The 19,962-nt window shown below is 36.7% G+C and overlaps 1 protein-coding gene across 2 annotated transcripts in view; it reads right to left on the bottom strand.

Annotated features, from left to right (window-relative positions):
* The window catches only part of prickle2b (prickle homolog 2b), an 86,454-nt gene that overhangs the window by 34,108 nt on the left and 32,384 nt on the right, over window positions 1–19,962 (bottom strand). Inside the window, exon 1 of one of the 2 annotated variants that reach the window (XM_084396123.1) lies at window positions 9,563–9,906. The exons of the other annotated variant lie outside the window; for it this stretch is intronic. The gene's annotated coding sequence lies outside the window, so the exon portion shown is untranslated. Of the gene's footprint in view, window positions 1–9,562; window positions 9,907–19,962 lie in introns of those variants that run through there. 2 annotated transcript variants of the gene reach the window in all.

The raw sequence follows: 19,962 nt of genomic DNA, 5'->3' as shown, positions 1-19,962 counted from the left end.
TTATGTATAATAATTTCATATATTATTTAATAAAATAAAATAAAATAAAAAAATGACTTATTGTTACAGCACTAGGTGTGTGTGTATGTGAGTGTGTGTGGGTGTGTGTAAAGAGAAACAGATTAGGTTCTGCATTAGGACATTTCTAATGGTCAGGGGTTTACAACAAACATGTCATTGTTTTATTTAGGAATATTTATTTGTGTTTTGTGCATGTTCAGCATATCTGGTTCAAATTCTAACAGAGACCTTCCTGATTTATATGATGCAGTAACTGTTTTCATTCAACAAAAATAAAATACAATAAAATGTAATAAAAAAATAAATGTCATGTCAAAGTCTCATGGCAAATAAAATAAAATTACAGTACTTTAATAGCCATTTAAAAAAAAATTAACACAAATTGAATTAATAAAAATAAATTAAAAGTTCATCCCCCTTCTCTCCAAAATGTTTTAACTTCAGTTGTCCCCTATACCCACTCCTGGATGTTATCCTAAAAAAAAAATGCCACTGCTCCTCTCTATACGTCTTTTGGAGCCCGATCTCACGGGAAAACGTACAAATTCTACGAGGTGGCTTATTCGTACGAATTCATACGACCTGACTCGTACGAATTTTTACAAAATCGTACATATTTTACGAATTGGCCAATTCGTATGAATTCATACGAATGACCTACCCCTGACCCCGCCCCTAAACCTACCCATCACGTGGGTTTAGACAAATCGTACAAATTCGTACGAGTGAGGTCGTACGAATTAGCCAACTTTTTATCATTCGTACGAATTCGTACGAATTGGTCGTGAGATAGCGTTGGTCTTTTGCTGTATTTGGCAAATCAATTATGAGCAACTGTGCATTTTTACTTATTTGGAAAAGACTCCTAAATGATTGTGTCCCTGAGGTAAACAAGAGAGGAAACGGACAGAGCCAGAGAAAAGAAACAAATTAGAGGGTGGGAGGGTTTTGGGGGTAGATGCTTGATTTTTTTTGACAGATTGTCAGGCTGGGGGAGTGAATGAGAGTGTGCCAGGCTTGGACCAGCATCTGCATATTGCAGTGCAGAAGGAAGCCAACGAAAGCCTGATCGAAGATCAGATGAAAGCGTGATGGCCCAGTGATGCCTTTACTGGCAGAGCTTTGTCAGCATGAAGGCCAGAACTGTGAAGTTAATCTTTACTGAATACTGCAGGACTGCAGTCATCAAGCCCACACACACTCACACTTCAGTATGAATCTTTAACTTGAAACACGATCAGGACTTAAGCTTGGCTGAACATTGCCTAAATTAATGAGGAGAAAAGAAACATTAGAGTTGAGTATGTTTGGGATTTGGACACCATAATGTTCTGTAATCTGATTTAAGAGACTAATACATTTGCTAAGTAGATTCTTCCAGCAAAATGAAAGTATATACTGCTAAACGCATGGTTTGAGGTAACTTAACAAAATTAGAACCACAAGTGATTTGAGATGCTTTTCACAGGCAGTAACTTCATAAACGCTCTATCATGCACACCACAAATTAAAATGTGTCTGTGAGAAATAGATATAAAATGGTTAGACATGGGCAAGCAACATCATTCTCCATTGACAGACATTCAAAAGTCATATTTAATGACGAATAAAAGTTAAAAAAAGTTTTAAACAGTTTAAAATACACAGTGTCGTTCAAACCGTTAAATACTACCAAGGATGCATTAAATTGACCAAATGTGACATTAAAGACATGCAGATTTCTGTTTCAAATAAATTCTGTTCTTTTGAACTTTGTATTCATTAAAGAATCATGAAGAAAAAAAAAATGCCATTCATGGTTTACCGCAAAAATATTAAGCAGCACAACTGTTTTCGACATAGATAATAAAAAAAAGATCATGTGACACTGAAGACTGGAGCAAAGGCTGCTGAAAATTCAGCTTTGCCATCACAGGAAAAAACTACATTTGACTATATTCTCAAAAAATAATGCTTTTGACCAAAATAAATGCACAAAAAATTGGTAAATTTAAAAAATAATATTACAATAAAATAATAATAATAAATCTTTCAAGCCTGCATACAGTATGAATCTTAAAAATGTTACCTATAGCTCTTACAACTCTTTTGTCTCTGTTTCTCTCTTATTTTCTTGCTCTCTTTTTCCACCTTATTTTCTTTTAAGTATAATTTTCCTTCCAAGGAATCTTTAAGGGCGTTCTCTCTCTGCACGCGTACGCACACGCACAAACCTATAATTGTTCTCATTCCCTTAGATAAGAGCCTCTAAATGTGACATGACTATGAAGACATCATGCATTGCAAATTGGTGGAAAAAGTCCCCTGGTGTCGTTCAGCACACAGAAGGAACGCTGTTGTGGAGATCTGGCCTGTTGTCTGGCAAAACACGCAGAGGTATCTCAAGCATGCCCAGCAGTTGTATCCTCTTTCATACACACACACACACACAAATACACACTATACAGGACATTTGGAAAGTTCCAGAGGTACACAAACAGCAATGCTGGCTCAATTACAAAATGAGAGCATACTTCAGTTGGAAAGCTTTCCTCTCCTTCTCTTTGTTCTAGGTGTCCAATGCCAAAGTTTTGAGAGGCTAGCAGCGGTACATGTCCCATAATGCTGTCATAGCCTGACAAACACATAACCACGCATGATCTGTTTCATCTGCCACCATTTGTGTTATCATATCAAGAACATGATCTAAAAGTTCACACATGTCACACTTACGCATGACTTATTGAAAGTCATCTGTGGGGGAGGGTACGCGGATCTATACACATTTAAAAAAAACGAGTGTGTATAGATGAGGTCTTCTGATCGCATGTGGCGTGATGTGATGGAGGTCGGTGTAAGCTGCCAAGGCTGCGGTTTTGGACAGCCAGCGAGAGAGAAAGAATCAAGAGAAAGAGGGTGAGATGAAGGAAAAAAGGGAGAGGGGGAGCGGGATACTTCATTATAGACTCATTCATCATCATAGGGACTGTAGCTGCACCTTCTTTATTTCCTCGTTCGTTTTATATTCCTCTTTTTCTTCCTTAAACCTGCTGACTCCTGTTCTCCATCTTAATCTTTTCTAACTGCATCCATGTGTCATCTTTTTTTCTGACTCTCGTTGTGGGTTCTCTTACAAACAGCGTCCCCATACACATATCCAGTATTCAGGCTGACTCTGGATCAGTACAGCTAGTTCTAAAGGAGCTCATCTATAGCCTCTTCACCACCTGTTCCCAAAACATCAGAAGATCAGCATTTTATACATTTAGAACAGGCCTCTCTCAGGGCTATACAAACAAATTAACTTGATGCATTGTGATTCATTCATCTTAAGAAATACAGAATACTGTATAAGCACATACACTCTATCATTAAAAGGTTTAGGGTCAGTGAGATTTTTTTCTTTTTTTTAAAGAAAGGCAAGCACGCATTGAAATATTAAATGAATGAATGTTAAAATGTGTTTAAAATGTTAATTTGAACATTCTATTCATCAAATGAATGGATTTATTTATTTATTATTATTATTAACATTGATAATAATAATGAATGTTTTTGAGCAGCATATTAGAATGATTTCTGAAGGAATGTGACACTGAAGACTGGAGTAATGATGCTGAAAATTCAGCTTTGCCATCACAGGAATAAAAAAATAGATAACAATTATGGTAAAAACATTTTAAAATATTACTGTTTTTAAAGCACATGCTCACAGTTTAAACATTGGAATTGAAGTCCATTTTTTTAATTCATATTTTGAAATAATTATTGAAAGAAAATTGTCTTGATTCAACTTGACTCTGAGAAATAATTATTTGTTAAAGAAAAGAGGACCATTAAACACACCTCTGTCTGGTGTTTTAATACACATTATTAATATTCATATTAATCATATTAGGGTTATTTCATCATAAAAATGCTCACTACATATATTTACATATAGACAGCATATTTTCTGAGTCATCATTGTGCCTTTATGCTGACTGAGTCACAGCCTTTCTGATCAAGTATTCTGAGACAAATGAATCTTTTCAAATTCTCACACACAGTGACTCTGACTCACCACATTCAATTCATTGTCATCAATAACACAAAGATCCTCTTGGCTCCATGTTAGTCAGCGACCTTTTCGTTTTTAAGAGAAATCATTGCAACTATTAAACGCACAATATTCAGACCACGAGTTTGCCCTCGTTAAAGCAGTTTGTCATCTAGGCCTGTCTTTTCCACTCAGCCTCTCAGTCTCAATAGAATCACATTTGCCAGCGGCTATGAACTTTACCATCCCACATGCTGCAAACACACCATTTTCCAACCAAGAGGTTAAAGCTCACAAGTATCCACAAGAAAGAGAAGATTGCAGGTCCGAGAGAGACTGAATTCAGTTATTGTGAATGCAAGCATGTCTGTTCAAGGACAGCATGATAGTTCATGTGCATATATGATAAATTAGCCCTGCATCTGCACGTACACAGCAGATATTAGACATGCCTTTGGGCTTGGCTCACTTTAACTTGACACATGACATATGACACTTGGCATTAACACATGACCTTTGGCTGCCTAGCGTTTGACTTTAGTGGTCATGTCAGTGTCTGGGAGATGATCTATGATCCCAATTAGTGTGTGTCATCAATAATCACAGACGGCTCCATGCTAAGTGATTACAACCGCAATGGTTGCAAAAGCCCTTGGTTTAACCATATAGGCTCTGTCTGGAGCAGCCTTCAAAGTTTCCACATGCAGAAACTCTACCAAAGTGTCTGCCAAGACGTGCATGTATTTGTGGGTGTGTGTCAAATGATCTTCATGATGGTTAGCAGTTCATGAACATCTGCACTCTTTCATTGATGCGTTCAGTGTAGTCTGAGTCACAAAACAAATTACTCTTATGATTCAGTTCTTTTTAATAAATCAAATGAGTTGGTTTGAATCGTTCTAAAGAGCCGCACAATTACTGAATTAGTCAGAGTGTTTCTTCACAACTCATTTTGTCAGGACAACTCAAACAGCTACTTTTTACCATTTATTTAGACAAAATTTACAAATTAAATGTACAAAATTTAGATGTATATCTTTAAATACACTTTGCTATTTGGGGAGCCAATGACTAATTTTACAGATTTAAGCCTTGAAAGTGATAGTTTAACCAAAAATTTCAATTCTACCATAATTTACTTACACTCATGTATGACTTTATTTCTTCGGTGAAACACACACAAAAAAAACTTTTTTTTTCTTTTTTTTGGTGCACTATCCCTTTAAGTCTTCTTAAGTTCTTAAGTTTTTTTTGTAATAAATGGTTTTTTAATTAAAAATAAAATATTTATGATAAATCATTTTAATTGATTATTTATTAAAATGTTTAAGTAAAAATAAATTAAATATACTACCATTCTTAAAGTTTGGAATCAGTAGGCCTATGAGTTTTTAATTTTTAAACAAATGAATGTTTTTATTTTCACAAAGGATGCATTAAATTCATCAAAATTGACAGTAAATAATTATATTTATAATGTTACAAAATATTTCAAATAAATGCTGTTCTTTTGAACTTTCTATTTATCAAAGAATCCTGAAAAAAAGTATCACGGTTTCCACAAAAATATTAAGCAGAACGACTGTTTTCAGCACTGATATAATAATAATAAATGTTTCTGAAGGATCATGTGACATTAAAGACTTCAAATTCAGCTTTGCCATCACAGGAATAAATTACGTTTTCACATATTAAAATAGAAAACAGTCATTTTAAATTGTAATAATATTTCACAATATTACTCTTTTTACTATATTTTTTTTAATCAAATAAATGCAGAGACTTATTTCATAAACAATTTAAATCTTAATGAATACCTTTTGAATAGTAGTGTATATTATCAAAAATGAAAATTATTGAAGAGGTTTAGTTCATCCTCAAAATAGGATCATATAGAAATCAGAATTGGAACCGGAATAGTCAAATTCCTTACGATTCTCATCCCATAGTCCCAAACAAAACCCCCCTGACATTTTGTCCCTTTTTAAACATCAAGGACTGCGGGCCAATAAGAGACTACAGTAAAAGCACATTAACCCAGTTAATCCTATAACTCAGCTTAGCATGACACCATTTAATTAAGTCAAACAGCTCAGATTCAAGCTCCTCTAGTTAAACCTAAAAAGAGCTCCTCATGGTTCATGAATCCGCAATGCAGGCGATCAAGCCTTCCCAGAAGCCCTTTCCTTGTTTGGTGACACATGCGGCTCCACTTTGATGACTAATTGCTTGAAAGAAAAAGAAAAAAAGCGTACTTGGACTCGTCTGTGCTCAGACTGGTTCTAATGGAAATATAATCGCATGCATGGTCTGTTCTAAGATCCACCGTTGTGAAATTTAAGAAGGAAGATTATTGCGTTCATTTGTTGCGTGCTTGTCTCTGTGTGTATTTTAACTTCAGCAGTTTACAGAGTTAGAATGTAGAACAAAGATGATCAGTGATCCGGTGACTAAATGATTTGACCAAAAGGGATTAAGGACGGTTGAAAAATCAAAGAATTACGTCCCTTTCATTCTCTTTCTTACTGTCATCGCCTTTCATTATTCTACCTCTTAATCTTAGTGACCCTTCCTCTGCCTCCCCCAGTCCTTCTCTTTGACATTTTCCCTCTATATTTTTCTCACTCCCTCGGACGATGGACAGAAGCACTTGTGTTTGATTGACAGCTCCTCAGAATAGCAGCTCCTGGCCAGGAGGCGTTGGGAAGCAGGCGGTGGGAGTGCTGAGTGGCAGTCTGGTTTGTTTGGCTCCCTGCCTCTGTCTTACAGGATGCATGGGGAAGGGGGGTGTCGCAACATGCCGCAATCTGATATTGTTGACAACTAAACAATGAAAGGCACTGTGATCCAATTTTGTTCTTTTATAAAACTCCTGTCTTGCCCACAGAGGCACGTCACGCTTCACGTCATTGAAAAGAAAAAAATGATGAGTCATTTTTTTCATTTCGAATTTAGCTGAAATTAACAAAGACATTTATTCATGCAAAAATGAACATTATAGTGAATACAGAGAGCTGGAAGAGTAAGCACGTACTGCAGTAAAAGCACCTTTTCATTCTTGAATGTTCAAAAACATTATTTTCCGACATATTTTACATTGTTGCAGCACCTCTCTTCCCAGTCTGTCAGTATAACTCTGTTTAGTTTCTGTCTCTATGAAGACCCTCCTTCTGAAAAGTGCAATGCGCTCTGATTGGTCGGCTGGACCAATGCGTCTTGATTTCTAAAAAAACTAAACTAACAATTGTGCATCAAACATTGTGCAGGGTGTAGCACCTTCCACTCTGCACCACCAGAACAATGCAACATTAAGAACTGAACTTTTAACAATTCTTGATCATTTCAGTCTGACCTAAAGTGATTGTTTTGTGATGCTGCCAAACTGAAATGAAACAAATAGGTGCAAATAGGCTGTTATTGAAGGATGCAATGTTATTGAAAGTGCAAGCTACACTAGACCTGCACTGCAGTTCTCCAAATTTCTAGCAATATATACATTTAAAAGACAAGACGCACATTAAACAGCTTGTTTAATATCAAGGGTCAAAGAGAGGTTGGAAAATGGTCATGAAAAAATTTACTATGGAAAGTGAAAAACAGAATAAAGTTAAAAAAAAAAAAAGAAAAAAAAAAGTGATATGGTCCCTTTAAATGAACCAGACTCATGACCCTTAGTTTAACAATGCTTTAATATAGTGTGTGTTTATATATGTATGGGGTATTAAAGAGGGCCATTATGAATCACTGGTCCATGACTCGAATGCCGTCTGGGTGACGAGCTCAGATCTCCTGGAGCCCTGCATGCTGAGCTTTGATTGGCTGTGACTGTGAGAGCAGGAAATAGAGCGAGCAGCAGGAGAGAGGAAAAAATTGTGAGCGTGTGATGTTTAGGAGGCACCCACGCAAAAAAAAAAGAAAAAGTAAAAAGAAATCAATAGCCACATTCACAGCCTGCAGTGTGCATAAAGGTATACTAAGAGCTTTATCCTTGTCACCTCTCAACATGCCTTTTCCTATCTTCACATTCACCTCATAATCACTCTTCTCTAAGAACTAGACTCTTCATTCACTGGCTACTGTCTCTGTGGCACTAGCAGGATAAGTGAACACATTGTAGACTGAAGATAAATACAAAGGATGCCAAGGCCAGAGATGGAAAGAGTCAGAGAGAAATAAAGAGACTAAGATAAGTAAGCGCAGGAGACAGCGGATAAATAAGACAGGAATTTTTAAGTGTGAGTGTATTAAGGCCTAATGATGTGACTATAATTTTTGTCCATATCTATTAATTTATTTAAATAAAAAAAATCAAAATGTAATTGTTAAAATGTAAAATTGTAATTGATACATGAAGTGACTGGAATATACTATGAGCATGTTTAATTTCTGAATTAAAATTTATTTACAAATTTGGGGGGAATTTGAAAGTATTAAAAAAAGTCAGGGTGACACAACTGTCCTGATATCATAATGAAGAAAAAACTAAAAACTCACTCATAATTATATTAAGTAGTTTGGCATAACCATTTATTATAATTTTCTAGATTTATTTAAACTAAATTAATTAAATGATTATTAAAATATTACTTTATATATGCAGAAAAAAACAAGAAATGTTGTTTAATATTTCAATGATATCATTAAATTAAAACCTTTCTTGAAAATGAAATACGTTTTTGAATACAAAAAGCACATTTCTAAGATCTTGGTTGTGTTTCATTTAGTTGTTTCTTTTTCTTTTTCTTTATAATGCACTCATAGTGAAGTGCCAAGTGACTAGTGCACATGTGACAGGAAAAACCTCTCTGGGTGTTGTGCAGGACGTCCCAGGGTGGCACGTTAAATCTGTCCCCAATGCAGAGCCCTCACACACAAGCGCCATAAAGACAACAGCATGTCCTCTCGGAATGCATCGTCATGATTTACAGTCCTATCCAGATGCACAACAGAGATAAACTCTCTCAACACTAGACAATAACAAAATATACTGCCTGTTTCCTGTCTCAGATTGCAGAATTACAAGCAACAAGGACAGTGACCCTGAACTTTGAGGATCTTGAAATGTAGGCAAAGTTCATAAATATGTATGTAGCGGCATAAATTCCTATACTGTTCAGCTCTGGACTATATGCTGGCCTGCCCCACCACTACTGTAGATCAATAAAACAACAGCAGAGGTTAAAAATAAAGCAAGAGGCATGCCGCACAGCTGTGAGATACTTTAAGATTTGTGTGCTGTCAGTCTGCTTAAATCTCAACAGCTGAGATGACAAGAGGTTGTGGATTTCTTTAGCTCTTTCCTTTTGCACTCGGTCTATTAATCATATGGGTTGCATTCAAGACACATTTTCTTGCAATACAGCCATAAAGCAAAGACATTCTCACCAAAGCAAGATGAAAAGCAACACAAAAACTTGAAAAGAACAGAACTTCAGTGCAAGTATGACAGGTTTGACAAACCAAGGTGTCAGTAAAGCACATGAAACACACACAAAAAAAAAACAGTGTGTAAAATGTACTCACCACTTCCTTTTGGCACTAGGTTTCTGAGGAGAGTTTAAAAGTCATACACCTTAATGGAATAATCACTTCTCAATGACAGACCTCAGTCCTTCCTTAACTGGAAAATGTGCAGCACATCTGAGAGCAGAGAGCAGGCGAAATGGGATGTGCAAGTGAAAGACAAATGTTTGGAGCTAATCGTTGTGCCAGAGAGCAATTTCACTCATTCATTCCACAAGCTGTGGCAGAGCCATTAAAAACAAGAGCTGGTGGAATGGAGGAATACGCAACGAAGAAAGATAGAGAGAAAGAAGCTAAAATGAATACACGCAGTGCTGAGAGTTGGCAAGTTGCTTCCTCAGACTAAAATTGCCTCCCAGCACCCTCCACACACTAAACTCTCTCCCACCATGAGTCATCAATCTCTCTGCCAATCACAGCTCAGCTGATTAAAATCACCTCTTAGTTGAGAAAAGGGAAAGAATTTGATCAAAATACCAAAAGTGTAATGCATTTTTTGAATCTTACACACAAGCTACTGGAGCTCTCCAATCGGAAACATGCAATGTCAGGTAATATCCCCCAAATTGCAAAAAACAATTTAAAAAAATTAATAATAATGATAATGATAATAATAATAATAATAATATGCCTATATACAGTGAGGAAAATAAGTATTTGAACACCCTGCTATTTTGCAAGTTCTCCCACTTAGAAATCATGGAGGGGTCTGAAATTGTCATCGTAGGTGCATGTCCACTGTGAGAGACATAATCTAAAAAAAAAAAATCCAGAAATCACAATGTATGATTTTTTAACTATTTATTTGTATGATACAGCTGCAAATAAGTATTTGAACACCTGAGAAAATCAATGTTAATATTTGGTACAGTAGCCTTTGTTTGCAATTACAGAGGTCAAACGTTTCCTGTAGTTTTTCACCAGGTTTGCACACACTGCAGGAGGGATTTTGGCCCACTCCTCCACACAGATCTTCTCTAGATCAGTCAGGTTTCTGGGCTGTCGCTGAGAAACACGGAGTTTGAGCTCCCTCCAAAGATTCTCTATTGGGTTTAGGTCTGGAGACTGGCTAGGCCACGCCAGAACCTTGATATGCTTCTTACAGAGCCACTCCTTGGTTATCCTGGCTGTGTGCTTCGGGTCATTGTCATGTTGGAAGACCCAGCCTCGACCCATCTTCAATGCTCTAACTGAGGGAAGGAGGTTGTTCCCCAAAATCTCGCAATACATGGCCCCGGTCATCCTCTCCTTAATACAGTGCAGTCGCCCTGTCCCATGTGCAGAAAAACACCCCCAAAGCATGATGCTACCACCCCCATGCTTCACAGTAGGGATGGTGTTCTTGGGATGGTACTCATCATTCTTCTTCCTCCAAACACGTTTAGTGGAATTATGACCAAAAAGTTCTATTTTGGTCTCATCTGACCACATGACTTTCTCCCATGACTCCTCTGGATCATCCAAATGGTCATTGGCAAACTTAAGACGGGCCTTGACATGTGCTGGTTTAAGCAGGGGAACCTTCTGTGCCATGCATGATTTCAAACCATGACGTCTTAGTGTATTACCAACAGTAACCTTGGAAACGGTGGTCCCAGCTCTTTTCAGGTCATTGACCAGCTCCTCCCGTGTAGTTCTGGTCTGATTTCTCACCTTTCTTAGGATCATTGAGACCCCACGAGGTGAGATCTTGCAAGGAGCCCCTGTCCGAGGGAGATTGACAGTCATGTTTAGCTTCTTCCATTTTCTAATGATTGCTCCAACAGTGGACCTTTTTTCACCAAGCTGCTTGGCAATTTCCCCGTAGCCCTTTCCAGCCTTGTGGAGGTGTACAATTTTGTCTCTAGTGTCTTTGGACAGCTCTTTGGTCTTGGCCATGTTAGTAGTTGGATTCTTACTGATTGTATGGGGTGGACAGGTGTCTTTATGCAGCTAACGACCTCAAACAGTTGCATCTAATTTAGGATAATAAATGGAGTGGAGGTGGACATTTTAAAGGCAGACTAACAGGTCTTTGAGGGTCAGAATTCTAGCTGATAGACAGGTGTTCAAATACTTATTTGCAGCTGTATCATGCAAATAAATAGTTAAAAAATCATATATTGTGATTTCTGGATTTTTTTTTTTAGATTATGTCTCTCACAGTGGACATGCACCTACCATGACAATTTCAGACCCCTCCATGATTTCCAAGTGGGAGAACTTGCAAAATAGCAGGGTGTTCAAATACTTATTTTCCTCACTGTATATATATATATATATATATTAATCAAAATTACTAAATTGAAAAAGAGTGACAGTAAAGACATTCATCAGTTCATCAAAGAATACTGTTTTATTTAGGCTACTGTTTTATAAATTAAAAAACATTTATCGGTTTCCACAAAAATATTAATCAGCACAACTGTTTTAAACATTGATAATAATAAGAAATGTTTCACAAAACCAGCATACTGATTTTTGAAGGATCATGTGACACTGAAGAATGGCTGCAGAAAAAGCAGCTTTTCAAATAGAAAGATATTTTTAGTTTTCTTTTACAGTATTATTGTTTTTACTGTATTTTTGATCAAATTCAGCCTATAGGTGAGCAGAAGAGACTTTATTTATTTTTTTATATAACTATATATAAAGAACTTACTGAGCTCAATCTTTTGAACATTAATATAGCCTATTATATTAAGTTAGTAACATTAAATCTCATTGAGACCAGTGGCTCACAAAGGACAAATTGACATTCTTGGAAAAGACTTTCCATATAATCCCCATTTTTTGCACCCCATCAACTCTTGCCACAATATATAGGCACATAATATGACCCTATATGCAGATTTCTAGTCTGACATTATCTTTAAATCGTAGAAGCTGGAGTCTATGCCCAAGACTGCATTACTATGCTCCATACTTAGAGCAGTAAAAATTCCACGGCTGCTTGCACGACTCTTTAATGTAATTATATGTTAGCTCGGCACCAGGCAACCTGCTATGAATGCCTCTGTGAATGGAAGCTTTTTATGTGCAATTTAAGTGTGGTTGGTCATATGATGCGCCTCAATAATCGGCTGTTGTCTTCTGACTCACGAATGCACAAATTTGCATTCCGCTTATTACTGGGTGTTTTTCAAAATCTGTTTTTATATTGTATGTGTCTGAATTTACACCATAGGAGATGCATATAAGGAGTGTGTAATGATACTTGTAAAGGAATTTGTTGAGACAAAATTAAAATAGTGAAGTAAGGGGAAAAGGAGGAGAAGCGAAAGGGAGAAAGTCTTTCTCTGCATGTTCATGTGAACACGTAACTTATTCCATCATTAATTGAAGTTATCAATCAATAGGGGTGTCCCAAGAAAGAAGGATTCTGGGGATTTGAGAGAAAAACAGAGAAAGAACTGTTTCCACACTTAATGAATGAAACAGCTTGACCCGCCAGTTAACAAAATGCACTCTATTCTTGTTTAAGTGGGAAAATTATTTGTGACCGACATAGACATCTTTGACTAAGCACAGGGTGCGGAAAACCTCAAAATATATTCTGAAGAGAGGGCAAAGAGAGAGAGAACGAGAGAGCGCCATGCATAAAAAGGCATTAAGAAATGCGTAATGAAATCTGAGAGCAGGAAGGAAAAGCCATCATCGACAGGACCTTTTTGGACGTCGGAGGGGTACAGGATAGTTAGACACTCATGTATCAACATCATTCTTTCTCTTAAATCAATACACTCACTCTCATTTAAGACAGAAACAGGGAAAAAATGGGGGAAGGAAATAGAATATGATATGGAAATGGCTCCATCACATGTTAAAGTCATTTCTTTTTTTCTGAGGTTTTGTGTGAGTGGACTGTGCATATGATACAACCTCATCCTGAGGGAACACGTGAACGGCGTGTCTCCTGAAAAAGTTTGATGGGTACAAAGCAGCGTTGACTGAAATAAATAAAATATAAAAAAAACTTTTTCTGTTTATAATAAACCAAATAAACTAAAACTAAAAACTAAAACCTAATAAAAAATATAAAAATGACACAACAAAATTACAAAAACTTTCATTTAAATTTAAATACAAAATACGAATAAAAAGCATCAATGGAAACATCAAAAACAAATATCAAAGGAAGTGAATCAGTACATCAATGATACTAAATCAACACTGTTACAAAGTCATAGTAATAACAGTGTAATGGAGCTAGAAAAATAGGCAATTTATTAATTTAGGCACCACTTTTAAGATGATTTTATGGAGAAAGTGCTTCTACCTCTTTTATTCTTGCTTAAAAACTGTTAAAACTAGCTTCAGGTATTTTTTTTCTTTCTTTTAAATTGGGTTTTAGAGGGTCAATAGGCCGTGAAAACATTTGCCAGTCAACTAAACCAGTTAAATGCCAATATGACCAGGCTTAGGCTGACTTAACTCAGGCAAGAATACCATTTTAAATTTCTTCTTTCAGCCTTTCTTTTGCTCTGTATTTTTCTTTACATCTCTTGAGAAGTGATGAGCAATAGCTGGTCTTAGCACAGACTGGTGTGGGAGGAACATCTTTCAATGCTGGATTTGGTTTCATTTTAAAGGCCTTTACCAGAGCTTGCTCTTACAGAAAGAAAATGAACAGATGAAGAACAAAAACATACACAAACACTCAAATTCAATGATAAAAACAGATGATGATGATAATGATGATGATGGTGGTGACAACAACGACATCTATAATGATTATGTTGATAAAAATGCACCTGAGATACAATGACTTGCTATGAATATATATTCTCCTCATTGTAAAAGCTAAAAGCAGCACTCCCTGCAAACACACATGCAGTGTTCTGGAGCGCTCATTCAGTCTATACAGCTGTCTCAGCATTGCCTCCATCACTGTCTCACCACATCACTGTAATCCAGTTCTCAATCCTCAATACCTCAGTTTATCAAATTCAAGCTCGACTCCAAATCTACCAACTCAATGAATTCCCCACTAACACAATAAACTGTGAATGGCCTCCATTTTGAGATTACTGAAAGTGACTAATAGCAATTGTTCACTGCTGCAGACTAAACTAGCCCTTTAAAACGCAACTAGTCTATATGTTGGCATTTATCTGTGCGCATTATCATATATATTTTTTTAAGTTAATGTGCCCTTGTATTTAAAATTAATTAAATCATACACATAATAATAAAAAAAAGTGGTCAGCCACCACCAGCGTTTTTGATCATTTTCACAAAACTTTTATGGCCCCCAGAATATTTTGTTATAAATATCTGAACATGCAATATATCAAAAGAAAGAACAGAGTCTCTGCTTAAACCCCCCCCCCCCCCCCCCCCCCCCCCGGAATGTTTTTTTATCAACACTTATCATCATAAAAAAGCAATATTTCAAACAAAGTGTAAGGTTTCTGAACAAAGCATAAGTGAAATCAATGATAACACTTTCTTGTTACACATTACATGTATCATTACAAAGACTACGTATAACCAATGCTTTTTATCGCTTGTTTCTACTTCTTTTTTGCCTGTGTTTTAATCAGGAGATTCTGTACTCTTTCAGAAGTTGCATAATAGCTCCCCCCATCATATAACAGTGAAAACACGGAAAGCCGGAAAATTCTTTCAATGGCGGGGAAAGAGTTAAAAAAACGTCCCCTCCCCATCACAACGGCATCTCTGAGGACGTGTGCACTGACGCAAAGGCGGGAAAATAATCATTCTCCTCCAGGAAACTGTCATTCACATGAGATCGCAGCAATGCGCAAACCACAACGATACAACAATCCAATCAATTCCCAGATGGACAAAATCAAGTCCCGCCCTACATTTTTAGACTCTGATATACGTCACAATAGAGAAAAAAAGACAATCCCAATAAGGAGTTACTGCAAATGTGAAGAAAATCTACAGTACTTTGTGTAAGATTCATTAAATCCAAAAGAATATTTTAAATACACTTGCTATTTTTAAATCGAACAACCAATATGTGAGACACATTACATTTTACAATGTTAATTCTCTTGTTTAATTTACTTGAAAGGTACACCAGGAAGTATTTTTCAGTAGAAATGAATTATTGAGCTGGTGGTGTGCACGATCCAATCCCCCCACAGAGAGTAGACAACTTTATTTGGGTACTCTATTCTGTGCCTTATTAGAAATTATAGTATAATCACTTTGCAGTACATTAACCCTTTACCATGAAAATATGTTTTTATGTAATATGTCAGATAAAACATGATAAAAATGGATAGGGATACGATTCTGTGGAGGGAAAAGATCTTGCATGCAGATATACATGATAAGCCCAAAATTATTTGTACTCTATCGGGCTCAATTTGGCGGGAAAGTTTTGAGGTTTCCGTCATTCATCCAAGTGCATTTATGTTCTGTATGTAAACAGAGTATATGGACCATTAAATTAATCCATGCTAGAATTTCAATAAACCTTTTTAAAATTTGCAGAATTAAATTCTAAAACGCAACACAACTTTCTGTTCTAACTTCCATTGGCATTAATTACTTTATTTGTATTACATTTTACATTCTCCATGACATCATTATAACCTTCAAGTACTCTAAACAGAGCAGCAAATGCCGGGACAGCCTTCCTGTGTGTTTAACATACCCATCACAGAAGGTCCCAAAAGGCACATCAGAAGACACAAACACTGACAGGGTTTATTTGGGTATCTACTTCAGCTGCCAATCAAATGAACTGAGCAGAACATTTAACCACTGAAGAACCGATGTGTGTATTAGTGTCACCAGTTAGCCTGGAGCGACAGATGTACTGGAGAAGATGGGAGCAGACTTAAGGTTTTGATTAGACAGGAAGAGACAACGAAAAACAGTTAGAGGTCACGACCTTTATATTTCCAGTCTCTAAAATGGCGAGATTGACAGTTTCTTCTCCCCTCACAATGTTTCCTTCTCCATTTTATTGTCTATGGTTCTCTCACACAAGACTGCACATATAAAATAAAGTTTCCAAGAGCACGCTCTGCTTAAAACCACCAGGAGAGATATCGGACAAAGGTCAGTGGAGATGTGACTCAAGACCTCTCCCGGAAAGCACAGCATCAGCATATTCAGAGAACTGACAGTATTCAGCATTGAAGAATGTTCTAAAAGATAACAGACTCTTTGTGAAATACAGACAAATCTCAGATGTTTATCTCCCAAAAGACATGACCATTTTTGGACCTTTCGGATTTTGTAATGCATTCTGGGAACGGTTGACGCTTTTCCACTTTAATTCTTTGTGGTGCTAATGGCATTATACACCGCTAAGAATAGCTCATATGTACAGAAACCTCCTCAAATGATTTATTTTTATGTGGGTTTAGAGAGGCTTTTAACCCTTTTAACAAATAAACAAAACAAATAAACTCAAATCCAATCAGAACCACCAAATGTTTGATGCTAAGATATAAATACAGAACCAAGGATGATGGTTGGTTGATGGATGGAAATTGTGCCAAACAAGCTTTCTTGGGCTTTTCTACTTGGTTTTAAAAGGATTCTGTGGTTAGTAGGTGTAAACACAAAGAGCTTGTTTATCTTATCAGCATTGCCATTTGTAGAACAGCCGAACAATAGTCTATTAAACCATCTCCAATGATACAAAACAGGTTTCCTGCTGTAATTAAAGACCCATTGCCTTGAAAGCGACCCAGACAATAGACCAGTCAAGTAATCCTGACCACAGAATTGAGTAGGTGTGGTAAATTCCTTACAGAATCTTTTGTTGCTGCCCTGTTACGGACCTCTTGAATGTGACATATGATGCTCACACACACACACTCACTAAACAGTATCCAATCAGGGTTACCTCATCCTGTGATGCAGTGACAAAATCAATCAGCAAATATTCCCTCTATTGACAAGCAGCAGGAGAGGCCATGGTCTGTTGGTCGACACATTACGGTGCACACACAGGGACGCACACATATCATTGATCTTTACTGACCAAACACGGCAAAAACAGCCCATTCTCCCTTTGGGAAGACATGGGCTGGCTTGATGAATATTTCATTTTGGTGAAATTGCATCATATGCATTAAACAGTAACCTAAAAGGAGAAAGGGGCTATTTGGGAAATAATCTGGTACGATCGAATATCTTATGGGTGGAATGAATGAATTTATGATGAGCCTCAGGATTTGCACTCTTTAGTCAGGATTCTTTAAGAATAGTTGATTGAAACAGAAAAATTCTGTCATAATTTAATCAACCCATGTGACGTTCTTTTAACCGTGAAATGCAAAAGAATTTCCATCCATACAATGAAAATGATTTGTGACTATGGCGGTCAAGCAAGATTTTTAGTGAACAACAACATAAATTTCAGTCTGTTCCCTACTCAATGGATTCAGAAGACTTGGAATATAGTGAACAAGTTATATGGTCCACTTTTATGATGCTTTGTTGTACTTTTTTGGACCTTAACAGCTCCTGGTCCCAATCCACCACTGTGTGTATAGAAAACATTCTTCACAACACCTCCTTTTATGTTCTGCAGAATAAATAAAGTCATTCAGGTATGGAACTGTTATTTTTGGGTGGACTATTCCTTTAGGTATACATGCAATGCCAAAATATAACATAAGTGATTTCAGAACAGAGCTACTGTAAGAGCAAAAGTGGGGTAAAACACAAGAGGATACAGAAAACAAGGATAACTGCACTCAGAAGAGCGAGAGATGGACTTTTATAGAGTTCAACAGCCATGTGGAAATAAGCAATCCACTTACTGAGAGTGAAGTGTAAAGTTCACAGCGCTTGTGTCAGCCCATCTGCCAGTTACGCATCAGAGAGTTTTATCCGAGACGGGATCAGAGACCGCCTTCTTTGTGCCTGCTCGGCCTTTCTTGCTCTTGTTATCTCTTGCTTTCATTCTTTCACTTTTCTTATATCTCTCTTTCTGGCTTAACCTCTCTTGTTTACAAGGTCTCTTTCCCCTATATCCCCTATTCCCCTAAATCAGGATTGTGCACCATTCAGAACTCAATTGGGAGTAGCAAACAGGGTGTGTAAAATATTATTGTGTAAAATATATTAATAATTAGTAATAATCAGTCATCTATATAAATTTGTATAATATAATATAATTTAATATAATACAATATAGGTGTGTGTGTGTGTGTGTGTGTGTTTTCCCAGAATGCTCCAATTTTAACGCAAAGTCTTTTGAGACGGAGCCAAACAACAAGTAATAGCTTAGTAGACAAGTAGTAGTTACTACTTGTAGTCACCTACAAAATCCTATTCGTGTCCAATTTGTTGTTTTGGACTAAAGAAATTCCCTTTTTGTTTAGATTCTTTGATATGAACAATTGCAATTCCTCTACCTATCATTCCAATTCAACATCCTGTGGAGCATGTGGCCAACTAAATTACAACTCATGAATTGAAAGAGAGTCAATTATTAAATTCTGAATTTTGCACAAGCCTGAATAAAATACAGGAGACGTATAACCGGCTGCCACAAGGGACCCACTGAAATGCAATTTCACATAAACAGATGTCATATATTAGAGAGAGTGAGTGAGTGTGAGAGAGAAACAGAGGGACAGGAGGGAATTAAAGAGCAAAGAAGCTTGCAATAAGAGCCAACTGGTCTTCCGTCTGTCCTGAGAACAAAGAATCATCCGCAGCCTGTTCTGGAAGACAGACAGACTCTTCTTTCTTTTGTTGTCTTTTATTTTTTGAAGTGTGGAATCCATTCCGCTCTCCCCCAGGCTGCATGTGTTGGGTGTGCATGTGTGTCTCTGTATCAGAAAGCTTGGGAATGATTTAATCATAAGGAGGCAGCAGGAAGAGCCAGAGAGATGGAGGAACGCTGAAACGCGAGCCCTTTCAGAAGTCTCCCCTCAAACAATGACCGACACGCAGCTCCTCCTTCTCTCTAGCTTCCCTTTTACTGATGAGAAACAATGAAGAAGGCAATTTGCCGTGAATGCAATCATTTCAGCATTGAAAGGCTATTAAAATGGGCTCCTTCACTTCTGAGTAATTTATAGAAATGGGCGCACAATGCCAGCCTGTCAAACACAGTGCTATTATTGGCTTCAAACGGGGCACTTGTGCTGATTTCAAAGTGAAACATGTTATTATTTTAAATAATTGAAGAATAAAACTTTCCAGCATTTCTCTCATTGGATGTTTCTGTTCACTTAATGAGCTGCACTATGGCAATGATAGTGGCATTGTGGCATTTTGTATATTCTTTATATTAGGGGTGCAGTGATAATAAATTCAACATTCCAATAATTATTATCATGTTATGGCAGATATTAAAATTCTATAAATTTGTAAAAAAAATTAAAAAAATAAACTCATTCATTTTAAATGCTTCAAATGCATTATGAACACATTGGTATGAATTTTTAAATTGGCTCTCCTTTACATTT

The sequence above is a fragment of the Rutilus rutilus genome (genome assembly GCF_951802725.1).
Source record: "Rutilus rutilus genome assembly, chromosome: 22".
In the NCBI taxonomy this organism is placed as follows: Eukaryota; Metazoa; Chordata; class Actinopteri; order Cypriniformes; family Leuciscidae; genus Rutilus; species Rutilus rutilus.
Note: the sequence above shows the minus strand (reverse complement) of the source record. Positions and strands in the feature narration are given on the sequence as shown.